This window comes from Cynocephalus volans, chromosome 1, assembly GCF_027409185.1.
Source record: "Cynocephalus volans isolate mCynVol1 chromosome 1, mCynVol1.pri, whole genome shotgun sequence".
Lineage (NCBI taxonomy): Eukaryota > Metazoa > Chordata > Mammalia > Dermoptera > Cynocephalidae > Cynocephalus > Cynocephalus volans.
Window position 1 is genome coordinate 164,407,831 of NC_084460.1, and position 15,369 is coordinate 164,423,199.

Below are 15,369 nucleotides of genomic sequence, written 5' to 3' on the forward strand. Positions count from 1 at the left end.
AAATAACTGTCTGAGCAGTTCCTCTCGTCCCATAACTTCTTCACAATGACATTTCTGATATAAACATCTGATCATATCCTTATTGACAACCTACAAGCTGAGTTCCAAAATCTCATTTGGAAGATAAGGCCTCTGCCATCTCACTTCTGACTGCCTCTCCCATCTTAGTTCTCATTACTTTTCTTCGTGCAACTTAAACTCTAGCCACGCTGAGCTACTTTGTTGTCCTCAAATATGTATTTGCTTGTGTTCATCCATCTGAATGCCCTGTACCACCCCACTATTTATTCCATGTGGTTTACTGTGAACTCTTGTTCATCTCTCATTCTCAGTCCAAGCATTTTTCTCTCTGACATATTTCATAATGCTCCTGATAATAATATAGCCATATACCTATAAAATAGCATCTGTTGTTCTATACTTTCAGCACCTTTCAACATAGTATTATATTTGTTACTAGGTCCTGTCTTACCACCAGTTTGTGAACTTCTTGAAGGCAGGGACAATACAAGTATTTTTCCATCTTTGTATCTCCAGTTCTTAATGCAATATGGGACACAGTAAATTTTCAGTAACTATAGAATAAAAAAAAATAGTTATAAAGTAATAACACAAGACAGCATGTGGAAAATGTTATGATTCTAATAGTTTTACCTGAGTTGAGAGAGAGTACATGAGCTGAGAAAATCAGAAAAGACTTTGTGGTATAAGTTGTACTTGAGACAAAGAAAAAAGAATTCATAGAATTTACAGACATGGAAATGAAAGGGAGAAAACGCATAGCCTGGGGAGTTGTATGTTCGGGAACAGAAAGTTGAAGAAATATTTGCTGTGTATGAGGAACTGGTCTGAATAGAGAAAGGGTAAAAGAAAAAGAATTATAATAAATAAGGTAGAAAAGTTACCTCGGAGAATAGATTGGTGGAGATCATGAATATATACCTAGAGAGTAAAAGTTTGTGTTTTGTCTCTAGTAAATAAAATATGAATATATTGAAGGATTGTTGTCTTCACACACACACACATAAACACATATATTTTGTCAAGAAAAGAAACTATAACACATTAAGTAGGAGATTAGCTTGAGAAGATATGAAAGTTTACATACTATTTTTTTTCCTAGAAAATATGGATGTAGGAAAGATAAATAGATGATACTGTTTAGTTACAGATACCATTACAGAAACAGACATTGACACCAATATCCGGTCAAATAAAAGGCCGGAATTGAGAATGATTTTCACAAACTGAACTTGGGTAATTGTAATTCAGAGTATATAAAACTTTAGAAGACACAATCTACATAATTTGGTACCTGGTTAGAGGAGACAGAGGTAGGGAAAAGAGAAAAGACAAGGCAGAGAGATATGAATCAAAGAACCCATTGATTGGGCACCTTTTATCTATCACCTTGTACCATTAATTTACTTTCTTTGCATAAGCCAGATAAGTTTACTAAAGGTGGGGCTCTTTATTATCCATTTTTAAACTCAGTAGAGGATGTGATTTATTTTGGGTAATCAACAAATATTGAATTGATCTAACCACCGCTGGATAGTTAATGAGATAATGGCTCACCTTAGACTTACCTGTCTATGGCTATGTTAGACTTACCTGTCTATGGTTATCTTATGAAGGCTGGCCACAAATCAAATTCATACACTGTACCTTTTGAAAACCTGAGACTATAGCACTTAGCTTCAATGTGTTCTTACAGTTCAGTGGCCCCTGTTTAATCTTACCACATACGGGGAAAAGAAAAATGTGTCAGCTTGAGGAAGCACTGTCTTATTGTAACAGTAAATACACTGTCTTATGCTAAACTTAGTGAGACATACCATGTTTGCCAACAAATTATTCTTAGCAAAAATTGTGCATCTAAAGTTCCAAAAAAAAAAAAAAAAAACTGTATTTATCATTTAAATAGTGAAATGTAAATTTAGAAAACCAAGAGAATTAAGACACTGAATCTTTTATGCCCTCTTTATTATGTTTTCACTTTGTGAAAAGCAAGCTGTGCTGTATAATGTATCACCTACAGAAAAAAGGAATGCAAAACTACATGCAGCTACCAGTTTAAAAAATGTTATTAGCTACTTCTATTTACACGTTTATTCCCTTTTCTCTCCAAATAGTTTTTGTTATAATTTAGATATATAGAAAAATGACTTCCTTGAATATGCTAACCTTTACTACTGCCTGTTATGTCTAGAATAGCTATTACAAAGCTTTCTAAAAATCTTTGTAGTTTCTAAGGAGATATGGGAACTGTCTTTTAAACCAACTATTTTGCTCCCCCCTCTTCTCCAAATTCTAAAGTAATTGGATAGCATTAGGCCAATAATTATCTAATTTGAATTTTTAAAATATCGAAGTCGTTAAGGAATTGTCTTTCAGAGATGTGTGTCATTGAAAGGAAACCTGTGAATTACTATCCTACTTTTCTATGTCTATACATGACAGGATCTACTGTTTCTATAGTTAATTCAGTCAAAGGAACCATTTGATCTGAATGTTTGACTGAATGACCAGTGGTTTGACTAAACTCACAGCCATCGTGGCTGTTCTGCCCATGCATGTCCACACTGGCTTTGTTTGCCTGCTGGCAGTCTATGCACAGAGAATACACAGCATATGCCAGGTGGCCATGTGTCGGAGGCAGAGGGAAGGCAGAACAAAGCAAAAAAGATTCCATTTGGACAGAGATGCTTTAAGCCCTCCAACTGCCAGTAACATATTAAGAGAGAAGAAAATGCAATGATGCTTGAATATATTCAACAGTAAACAACTTCAAGCCCGAGATTCAGATCACAAATCTCCCTCTGCCACTGCAGACATGCTCAGCTTCAACATAGTTGCAGGAGACAAAGAAACCTGTTTGGAGAGGAAAATAGAAGAGAAGATTCCCCACCCTGATCTTAATCCATCTCAGATGAAAGTTTTAGGAACATGCTATATCGTAACCATTGTCTTCTTATATCATTGCGTTCTGTTGAATGTGAGCATAAGGGAAGAAGGTTCTAGAATTGTAAAAAACAAAACAAAACAAAACAAAAAAAAAACTTCCTTTCCTGTCCACCTCAGCCCCTTTTTTGCTACCCTCTACTTGACAACACACTTCTCACCACCATCTTCCCCACAAAGTGTGGAATACAGAGGGCAGATGCTAATGGCATCTCAGAAGTGTTGCGGACAGGGCCAGCCGATGGCTCACTTGGGAGAGTGTGGTGCTGATAACACCAAGGCCATGGGTTCAGATCCCCATGTAGGGACGGCCGGTTAGCTCACTTGGGAGAGCGTGGTGCTGACAACACCAAGTCAAGGGTTAAGATCCCCTTACCGGTCAAAAAAAAAAAAGAAAAGAAGTGTTGGGGACTGCACAATATTATTTTAGAAAGGCAGCAGGATGGTGTGGATTCCCTAAAAAAGTGGAATGAATAATTTTTTGTAGGAATATAGTATTGCCCTCATTCCTGCTTCATGATTTAGGATAAATTGTTTCTCTGTATTATTTTCCCATTACTCATTTATTGAGCAGCTGCTATGGGCTAGACATATGCTAGAAGCCTTACCTTCAGTATTTCCAGTCTTCCCAACAATGCAGCTAAATTCCACTGTGTTCGGTTTACAGATGGGAATACTGACATTCAGAGTAGTTAATTAACTTGCTCCCGGTCATTCAGCCAACAAGTGAGAAAGAGATTTAAATCCAAGATGATCTGATTCCAAAGTCTGTGCTAATCACACATTACACCAAACTACAACTTCATTTATATTAAACTGATAAGAACAGATACTACACTTGATCTTAGCCAAAAGGCCGAGAAGCGATACAACTTCATTTATAAGTAAGTCATCCTGCGATAATCTCTCAGGTGTTCTGCACTTGTACGAGCTGTGCCATTTAACCAATTTGAAATGAGTTCTCTGATGAAGTATTATTCTCAGTACTTCAGATATGAGAACACTAAAACTCTTAACAACCAGCTGGTCCAAGTCTGGGTCAAAATTCAAACATGACTCTACCCCAATATATATCTCCATGTTAGTCCCCACATTCAATTGACCTGGACTCAAGAGATGTAAAGAGCTACACTCTTTATACATTCTTGACGGTATTATGTCATCTCAAAATCAACAATATTGATGCAAATTTGAGTAGACATTATCATCATAGGACTGACTCCGTGTATTTGAACATTTAGTTCCTTCTGCCTGGAATGTATTTTTCTCTCTATTACATCTGACAAATTCAATTCATCTTTCATAATCTAGTTCCAATGAATGTTTTTTGGACATACTCTTTAATTCCATAAGTCAGAAATAGTTACTCCCTTCCTGGTGCTACAATAAGCACTACACTGGGGTACTTGAAAAAGTTTATGGAAAGATTTGTATTATCGTTTAGTTCTATTTTTCCATGAATTTTTTGAAGTACCCTTGTATTTTCACCTGTCTTAAAGCATTTTGCCATATGGTACTGGGCCATTATTTGTTTCTGGGTATGGCTCCTCCAGGCAACTTAGCATCACCCAGAGGACACTATCTGTATCTTGTTGACCTTCGAACTTCCACTACCCAAGTCAGTGTGTCCTATAGCAGCAGGTATGCAAAAACACTTGCTGTGAGAGTGTATGATTAAACAACATAATAAAAAGAAGCCATAAGAAAAACATAGATGTGTATCTGTGTTCGGGTGTTTAAAAGGCAGTATGGAAAGGGAAGAAATGTCATTTAAAGTGAAGGGACAAAGTTATATTACCTCTTATCTGGCTTGTAAGGGGAATTTGCTGAGCTAAAAATCCCATATTCATAGTAAGGCCTTACTTGAGTTGTCAATACCATCTAAGATTATTTTTAAAAAGATTTTAAAGATCTAATTCGCTTTTTGTCATGCACTGGTTGCCATTTGCATTCCACTCTGGTGGAACATTGAAATGAGACGAATCTTTATCACCTTTGTGTCTGGTCACGTCTGCTTCCCAGTCTCACTGTGCTAGCACAGTGCTGCAGTCCCAGGCTGTAAACACAGCAGCAAAATGGCTCATGAAAGAAAAAAGAAAAGGAAGCAGAAAAAGAAGGCTGCTCTGCCTCATAATTGGATGAAAATATATTTAATGAAAACATTTCTATTGGTAGCAGGCTTTTTATAAATTCTTCTTTTCTTTATAATTAAATTTTCTAAAATGCAGACACTTGGCCTTAGATAGCTCATGGATATAATATTGGCACCAGATCAGTTCAGCTTGCTAGCCAAGCTTAAAAGGGAAAATATAATGGGATAACACTGTGATTTTGTAGTTCATGTAAAAATGAGGAAATCACAATCTGCACAAAAACCCCAAGTAGTACGTCCCTAAATCTGCCCACAGAGAGACCGACATAAATGTCTACAGTTTTGCGGATGACCTTAGAAACCTATTTTGGGTTTATTTTAGTTTACCTTAACATAACTATAGACACATCTCAGCAAACAGATGTGCAGAACATGAACTTTATGTTCATTGGCTCAGGAAATGGAATTGAGAATTTAAACTAATTTCCATTTCTATTATGTAGTATGACTTTTGCTTCTTTGTTCTCTCATAATCAACTTCAGTCCCCCTAACTGGTAGCCTCTAACAGGGTGAGACTATGTGAGCTGAATGTAGACTTGTTTATGATCGCCTTACCCACATACGCACCTGACATACTTTCTCTTGGTGGAATAACAAATTGAATTTTTCAAGAGCAGGAGAGAGGTTCAAGCTCCTTCTAATAAAGCAAATATGATACCACTTGTTTATGGCAGAGTCTTTGAACTGAATTAAAAGTACATTTTTGAGGCATTTAAGCAGAGAAAATTTGGCATCTACATCCTTGCTAAAGAAGAAATTGCACTGAGTTTCTAGGTGGGGGTGAAGAGAACTATGTCTGAGCATTTGCACAGCTCATCTTCCTTTGCCCATCAAACCCACTTCCCTCTCCTCTTTGGCCTCTCTGTGTTTCCAAAGATGCTTGCTGTGACCTGCACGTTTTCAGCTCTTTTGCAGACTGACCTTCAGTTTTGTTTGGCCAGCAGGAGATGAGGGTGGGGGGAGAGAATAATGTGCACATGTTCTCCCTTTTCTCCATGGTTTAGTGGAGAACAACAGTGGCAGTGGCTGTGTCTCTGTACAGCTAATGCTTTCAACAGAAAGTCCTCCATCATGGTCCTCACTTCAGTGTTCCACCATAACTCCTTTCTGTGTTCCTTTGGCCCTTGGAGTGGCCAAGTCTACCTAATATTGCTAGTATTTTGGTGTCTCACCAACTCTTGCTTGCTTTCTTACCCCTGCTCCTGCTCTATATGTTTACACTTAAAAAAAAAAAAAAAAAAGAAAAGATGACCGGTAAGGGGATCTTAACCCTTGACTTGGTGTTGTCAGCACCACGCTCTCCCAAGTGAGCTAACCAGCAATCCCTGTATGGGATCTGAACCCTTGGCCTTGGTGTTATCAGCACCACACTCTCCAAAGTGAGCCACGGGCAGGCCCTATGTTTACACTTTTTATGTGAACCATCTGAGATGAATCCAGGGTCCTGCTAGGATCTGAATAATAGAGAATACAACCTCTTCTTTCTTTCTTTCTTTATCTTTTAAAAATAAATGGTCATTTGAATAAAATAATTCAGTGGATAGTCACAGAGTGATTCTAACTGGCTTCCAGTAGGAAGGCCATTGTGACCAAGGTTGTCTAATTACCTTCACCTTTAATCTCCATGGCAAAGACTGACAGAACATGAAATAACTAAAGTCTGCATCTTCTAAGGAAATTAAGAAAGCTTTCAAAACTCTTCCAGATTGTTTAAGGAATCTTCCAGATAGAGTGAGAATTATTTCATATTGATAGAGGTATAGAGGGTGGATTCACAACTCTCCTGGCTGGGACATAACATAAAGTGGAGGAGGAAGTGAATAGAGAATGTCCAGTAGAATATCCCCTTTCACTTGAAGTGCCAAGGACAGCTGGACTCCAGGGCATCTTAGTAAAAGAAAAAGGTTTCTAGGACATCTTTTTGTCCAGAAATTCAGGAAGTCCTCAATAAATAAATAAATAAATAAATAAATAAATAAATAAATAAATAAATAAAAATAAGAAAGAAATGGTTTGAACATATTGGGAAGACATGGGACTCAAAGGGGTTCCCCCTGCCCAAATATAGCCATTTCGAGCTCAAAATAGGTAGTGATAATCATTTATAACTTATTGAATAAAATTAGAATCCCTGCATTTATACTGAATGAATTAAAGAAGGAGAGGAAGAAGAAAAGGAAGAAAGGAAGAAAGAAAGAAAAAGAAAGCTAGCTTTTCCTTACAGTAGCATGCCAACTAATACATATATCATGATAAAGTTTAATAATGTAGCATTTAAAATCAATGAATTGTAAAAAAATAAGTAGTATTTTGATGAAGAAGAGGACATTTCAGAGTCTCAAAAAATCCCCCACAAATTGCTTCTTAATTACTAAGGGAAAAATAACAACTTCACCATAGAGAAACCTGTCAGATACCCCTAAAGGGTGGCAGAATATGACACCCCAAAATATGCCACTTTGGCATAGGAATGATTTTGAGTTAAAGGCACTTAGAAAAAAAACAGCAGGTGCAGGAAGGATGCTCTGGACCTACTTTGGTTCTTCCTGAAAGCAAGAGATAAACCCCCCTATGGAAGATGTCCTCCCTTTATCCGAAGCAGTAACATCTTTTTCAGTAAGGATGGGAAGTTGAGACGGGGAGAATTCTGTACAATGAGACCTTGTGAAAGTAATTCTTACCTTCCCTTGGCCTCCCCACAAAGGTTAGTTCACTTCTCCGCAATTGCCTCTCTTTGTTCAACCTATTATAAAAGCATTTAGGTTTTGCCATATCTTTGGGTCTTTATTTCCTTGTGAGGACTCCTGTGTCACACGAAGCTCATAGTAAATAAATCTGTATGCTTTTCTCCTGTTAATCTGTCTTCTGTTGGTTTAATTCTCAGGCCCTGCCAAAAAGCCCTAAGAGGGTAGATGTAAAATTTTGCCTCCTCTACACCACTTTAGTCAAAGGCTCAAATGAACTTAGTATCTCCAATATAGAAAAAACCATTCATGTGCCTCCTGATATGACGTACTGGGAATAACACATAATTTTTGTGATATTCTTGCCAAAACTAAGTGATGCAAAGAAATAACCCTCTCTTTCCTGTTGCTTACCTGACAGAAATTTCAATCTCATGTGTTGGAAAATACATACTTGCTGAAATGTTATAAGGAAGCAGATAGAGAGGACTCTTCTAAGACTGCTGGCATTCCAAAAGTCTGTGCCTGCAGGCACAAACGTTAAACTTAATACTATGAGAATGTAACTAGAAGAGAGTATTTGAGAGATGACAATTAAGAAACAGAGTAGAAATGGAAGGCAGAGTGGACTGACAGAAGACCACAGTTCTTCTACTCTTACATTGTTTTTCCTCTTTCTTTGACTACTAATATTTTATGTCTTCTGCTTAGACATAATTATTTTATTTCATTTAGAATCTATGGCAAGTCTATTAAACATTTTCTTTTTCCTATTTTTCATTTCTCAAGCCCTCTGTCAGGCACATCCCAGTGCCCTATTTATTCTATCAGATATTGGAGGTGCCAACATTTGTAACTTGCTCATGATTTCTTTATTGCTATTCAAACGTTAATGTCTCATTCAATTCTAGATCTCAGTGTTTGGTGAAATCCCTTTTTACATCAGTATTGATATCGGCTGTCAAAAAGGTTTCTGCATTATTTGTGTGTCTCCTTTTTCTCATTGCAATTATTTTAGCAGATTGCAAGTTATTCTTCCAGTTTGGATGTCTATTTTTGAGTATGTATACCAATTTTGCACTACAAATTCTAGAATACTTTAACCTTAGTCCCAAATCCACCAGAAATATTTTTTAAAAGTAAGATCTTTCAGATATCTTTTTTTAAAATAGTGAAACCACATAGGCAACTATGCTTTATTCCTTCCTTTGGATTTATAATGAGAGGTGCAATCATACATCAGAGGGCTTTGTTAGCAAATACTGAAACATTTATAAAAATATATTGGTGTGTATATTTTTAATTGCTACTCTGGGCACCTCTATTTAAAATGAGGTTATGAAAATATTTTCTGAGTGCTGCTGGGCCTGCAGCTCTGTGTCGAGCCATGGATGCTGATCTCTGTTTTGCAGGATGGGATTTTTTAAAGCTGTCAAGAATAAGGCCTACTTTAAGAGATAATGAATGAAAGTTAGAAGACAAGAGGGTAAAACTGATTACTATGCTTGGAAATGCTTGGTGATCCAGGATAAAAATAAATACAACATGCCTAAATATAGGATGATAGTTTGTGTGACTAACAGAGATATTTGTCAACTGCTTGTGCATGTATAGAAGGGGATATGATAGTGTACAAATATTGTACTGCGTGCTGCTGGTCCACAGGCTTCTCAATAGGTTTGACATGGACAAGATCTATGAAAGCCAAGTGAAGGTAAGACTGGAGATGAATACAACATGGAAAGCATTGATGGTCACCACGGTGCCTTCATCTATTTGGATGCATGCCTCGCCAAAACTACCACTGGTAATAAAGTTTTGGGGGTCCTGAAGGGAGCAGTAGATGGAGGCTTGTCTAACCCTCATGGTACCAAATGACTCCCTGGTTATGATTCTGAAAGCAAGGAATTTAATGCAGAAGTACATTGGAAGCACATCATGGGTCAGAACATTGCAGATAATATGCATTACCTCATGGAAGATGATTAAGATGCTTATAAGAAACAATTCTCTAAATACATAAAGAACACCATAGCTCCAGACATGATGGAGATATATAAGAAAGCTCTTGCTGCTATACAAGAGATCCAGTCTACAAGAAGAAGCCCAAGAAAAAAGTTGAAAAGAGGTGGAACTGTCCCAAAATGTCTCTTGCCCAGAAGAAAGATCGGATAGCTCAAAAGAAAGTAAGCCTTCTTTGTCTTTTTTAATGTTTTTTGGTTTAAAGTCTACTTTGTCTGATATAAGAATAGCTACTCCTGCTCGTTTTTGGTTTCCATTTACATGGTATATCTTTTTCCATCCCTTCACTTTTAGTCTATGTGTGTCTTTACAGGTGAGGTGGGTCTCTTGAAGACAACATATACTTGGGTCTAGCTTTTTAATCCAGTCAGTTATGGAATACTATTCTGCCATAAAAAAGAATGAAATACTCCCATTTGCAACAACATGGATGAACCTGGAAAAACTTACATTGAGTGAAACAAGCAAAGCACAGAGGGATAAATACCGCATGTCCTCACTTATATGTGGGAACTAAGAGAGAAAGGAAGGCAAGAAAGAAAGACCACAGTAGTGCCGTGATCCAGCAGAGGGAGAGAACATTCCTGGGGCTACAAATAGGAATGGAGGGGAGAGGGGGAGGGGGTGGAAGGTTGGGGAATAATTGAGAGGGAACAAAGTGTACAAAGATGATTTCTGGTGTTGGGTATGCCCCCAGTATGAATCTGGCCCTCACATCATGGGCAGGAGGGGGAACAATTAGCTTTGTATCTCATGAATATTCTTAATAAATAAATAATTTAAAATATATATAAATATATCCATTGTAAAAAAAAAAAAAAAAAAAGGGAAGCTTCCTCAGAGCTCAGGAGTGGGCTGGGAGGTAAACCGAACAACTTTCCATTAAGATTTTTCAGATAAGGACAATAAACTTATTGACCAGGCAGTCAAAGAAAAGAAAAAAAAAAATGTTTTCTAAGCATGATTCTTTCATGTGAACGAGTTATATTTAAACAATTTTAGTATATTTATGTAAATACAAGCATGCCTTTGTTTAGTAACTACTACAATCAAAGAAAATTTCAAATCAAACAGCCTTAGAAACAATGCAGTACAAAAAGGCAGAGTTATGACCTTTCTAATTGTATCTTAGTGTAGGGGTTATCCAGGATTCCATTGTTTTTATTACTCCTTTATTTTTTTTTTTACTTAGTCCCTCACATTTCCTTGTCTTCCGAGGATGTTCTTACCTACCTCCTCTTGCACATGACCTTAAGCCTTAACTCTTCTTTCCCAAGAACAAATTTTGCCTCTTCTGAGAACCACCCTTGACCAACTACTCTCTACAACTAGCTGAATTTCCCCTGTCCTGCTAAAACCCTATAAAGCATGCTATTTTCCTTCCCAAATTAGAATTTTCCTTGATAGCCTTCTCATGCCCAGTATCTCTGAAATTTGCTTAGGCTAATAATATTCTGGTTGCTTCTCTTCCACAAAATATGATATATGTGTATGTGCACAGAGGTGTATACATGAGTATGTATGTATATGTATAACATACACATGCATGTGTGTGTGTGCATGCATATAATAAGAGTTTAATTATCATAATGCTTTAAAGTAAATGAAATGTTTAACCTTAGTTTTCCATTTAATCATTATGATCAAGGATCATTTTTCTCCCTATGTTACAGAAGGGAACTTAGGTTCAAGCAGAATAAGGTGGAAAATGTGATGTAGGAGAGAAAGGGCTTTCTATGTAGCTGAGATGGTAGTTCCAGTCTCTAAGATAGGTAAAATGTGAGCTTAGTTTGGACATCATCAGTTTGAAATCACTCCTCTGAGATATCTAAGTGCAGATGAAAATAGCATGATGTATAGTCTGAAGCTCAGTAATTAGATTACATAGATTGGAAACTATCAAAAAGATGGAAACTGAAAGTTTTGGTCTTCCTACATATTGGGGAAATCCGAATATGTAGATTAGTTTAAAAAACGAATCATATAAACATAGCCCAAGAAATGTTAGGTCATGCAACATCCCACAGCCCACAGATAGACATAATGTTTCAAACCTGTTATCAGTGTTCTACTGAATCCTCTTGCAATGAACACAGTAAACGGGCCATAACAAATAACTTGGAATCATTCTTATATAAGCAGACCTACAACATGTTTAATCATTCATAATTAACTTTCCTTTTCTGTAAATTATAAATTATAAATTGGTACATTTCCTCAATTGAGTTATGATGTTTTACTTCAAGATTTGTGAAATGGCCATAGTTATACCTTTTCTAAGTTATAGAACTACAATTACTAAAACCATACATGATTATGTTAATTACTTTTTATTTCTTGTTCCCATATCTTATCCTACTTGAAGGACTTGGCTAAATATTGAATTTGTTAATTATCCTTTGAAAGACTAGGCTTCCATTTTGGAGAAACTGATGTCTCTGACAAATAATCTAATGAGCTGATTAATCGATTTCATAATTTCACCAATTACTAAGCCAGGATCTAGATGTCCCATTCTCCTTATTATCAGAATCTTTCTACTGAAACACCTATCTCCTCATCATATCCTCCATTTTATCCCTTGATCCCCCAATTGCTTCCTGTTGAGAGATTTGGTCTCTTTGTTTTATTCCCATTTTTCATCAGGTATGCTGTGAGGTAGCTTTTCTCAGACTCTACAGTGAATTTTGTTCCCTTAAAGAAAGTTAAACTAAAAAGACTGCAAATACTTCCCATAAAGAACTAGTCAATACCATTTGCAGAGTATGCTTCAACCAGCAATTAGTGATCCCATTTCTCCGAGGTTGTGTTAGAGCCCTAAAGCTAAAGGCTCTACTCTGACAGGGGACAGGATCTATCAATACAGGGGACCTATCAAAGGCTGAGATTCCTCTTCCAGAATGCAACAATGTGAGTTTTCTGTTAGAACTTTAATTTTAGCCTATAACATTATTTCATAAACTGTTTTCATAATTTTCACTAATTTAAAAAATTCACTCATTCGCAATATTTTAAACTTCTTTCTTTTCAGATTATTAAGGCAAAATAATCTCACAGAATTGTATACTTTTCTAGACAATCCTTTTATCTCATTCTTCATTTCACTTCACAAACTTTAAGGAGATTGTGCGATAATTTCACCAACAGTTTTTATTCAGATATAATCAGAAAAGGTAACTCAGATAGTGGTCAAGGGATTTTCCTAACTCTTTTTACAGTGGAGTTTCCAACTCTAATATGTGTATGTACTTCCTCCAAATTCTGCTTTCTTAACAGGTTCGTTTTTTATTCTGTATGGCCAACCTAAGGAAGTAGAAAAGCCAGAATCATATTTCAGACTTTCCCAACTGTCAGTTTTGTACTCAAACAAACTAGTCATTGCTGTCCCTCAGAAGGAAAGCTGCCTCTCACATGTAAAGAACCTTCTTCTTGGAAGATTCTGTATCTTAAAAGGTTGTTTTGAAATGTTGATGTACCATATAAGTAAAAAAATTCTCCAGGCAGATTAAATGCATATATAAATTTATAATAGCCTACTGACTCCAGTTGGCAGAGTTATAGCTTTAGGATAAGTGGCAAAACACGTTCCAAAGAAGTTTGGAGACTCTTTTTTGTCTTTCTGCCAAGTCCTCCCCACTGAATCTCACACACTGACTAATGCATATGCTTGTTTGTGTAAGATTCCAGGGAATGGTCTCTACTGAGGCTGGTAGGTGAGAAGACTTTCAGTCAAGGCCTATCTGAATTCTTGACTGGTTGGGGCTTCTACTGTATTTCTAATGGCTTTCCTTCTATATACATCAACATTAGCAAAATGGGTGTCCTGCAGTTTTTAATTCAGATTTGGCATCTTTAAATATGAAATATATCTTATAATTTTTAAATGTTAATTCTGAAACAACACATACATATTGTTTAAAAATAAGAAATAAAGGAATAAAATTTCCATTTAATCCAGTTTTTCATCTTTTCTAATAATTACCCTGAATAGTAGTCATACACCTCACCTCTTTTTATTGATTCATCCATATTAGAAAATACCTATTTTCTCCTTACTATATAAATGAAAAATTAGAATTTCAAATTTTCTTCTATTTATCAACCTCTTACTTCTATCAAAGCAACTTCTTCCTTTCTATGTTATCAGTGTTTACTGTAAGTAATTATTATTCATTGCTGCTAAATTTTCCATTATATAAATACTCCATAAATATACCATAATGTTATTTATTCTCCTGCTTTTGGGTAATTGAGTTGTTTCTTGTTTGGGTCGATTATGAATAAATTTACTAGGGAAATTTTTACACTTTTTTTTTTTTTTTTTGCCATAAGCACGCATTTCTGTTGTGTGTATAACTCAGAGTAGAATTGGTTATATGCATGTTCAGCTTTTGTAGATACTGCCAACACTTTTCCAACAGTGATTATAGAATTATGGAATGTTAATATGTACAATTTTTAAGAAACCTCTTTGATTTGTATCCTCACTAATATTTAATATTTTCAGCCTTTTAAAATTTTAATCATTCTGCTTAAGATGTAGTGTTATTTCACATGGCTTTTATTTGTATTTAGCTGATGACTAATGATTCTGAACACCTGTTCATATAGCTACTGGCCATTTGGATATTCTATTTGGTTAAATGACTGTTCAAGGATTTTGCTAATATTTTAAAAGTTATTCTTTTTCTTGTTGACTCATTGGCATTCTTTATATTCCTTGCATATGAGTACATATATACATATTGGACAATTCCCTCTCACTTTATATGGCTATATGTATGCACACACATACACATACATATACAATTATCTTCTCCCACTTGGTAGTTTGCCTTTTTACACTAATAAAGCTATACTTTAATGATCAGAATTAACTAATTTAAATAAAGTTCTATTTGTTAATCTTTTTTTATAGTTAATAATTTAAGAAATCCTCTTACCCTAACATTACTCACGCATTCTCCTATGACTTATTCTAGAAAAGTGTTCTTTGGCCTTCCAGCATGTCTATAATCCACTGCAACTTCAATTTTGTGAAGAGTATAAGGTAAGGTGTAGATTATTTTGCAAATGGATATCCAGTTGACTTGATCATTTAATAAAACCACCATCTTTTCCACACTGAATTGCTGTGGCATCTGTGTGATAAATCGGGCGACCATATGTGTCAGTCAGTTTCTGGATACCTTACTCTGTTCTATTGGCCTATTTTATTTTTATATCAACACCACACCAGTTGTAATCACTGCACCTTTATAATAATACTTGATCTCTGTTTGTACAATACAGCCAGATTTGCTCTTTTTCAAGATTGCCTTGCTATTCTAGGTCTTCTGCATTTCCATGTATGTTTTAGAATTAGCATACCAATCACTTCTCCCACATAAAGAAAAAAGAAAAAGAAGATATCTTTCTGGTTTTTAGTTTGTGAGAATGTTGAATCTATAGAACAATTTGGGAAGGACTTACATCTTAATAATGATGCGCCCTCCAAGGCAAGAACATGTTCTATTCTTTTATTTATTCAGATTTTTAAAAATTCT

At 35.8% G+C, this 15,369-nt stretch overlaps 1 non-coding gene and 1 pseudogene across 1 annotated transcript; one reads left to right on the forward strand and one right to left on the reverse strand.

The window, feature by feature from the left end:
• Nucleotides 1-3,633: 3,633 nt before the first annotated feature.
• LOC134364761 (U2 spliceosomal RNA) lies at nt 3,634-3,832 on the reverse strand. Its single transcript, XR_010021884.1, has one exon. It is a non-coding gene; the product is annotated as a U2 spliceosomal RNA (small nuclear RNA).
• Nucleotides 3,833-9,205: 5,373 nt separating this feature from the next.
• LOC134362974 (large ribosomal subunit protein uL18-like) overlaps nt 9,206-15,369 on the forward strand; it is a 148,797-nt pseudogene continuing 142,633 nt past the window's right edge.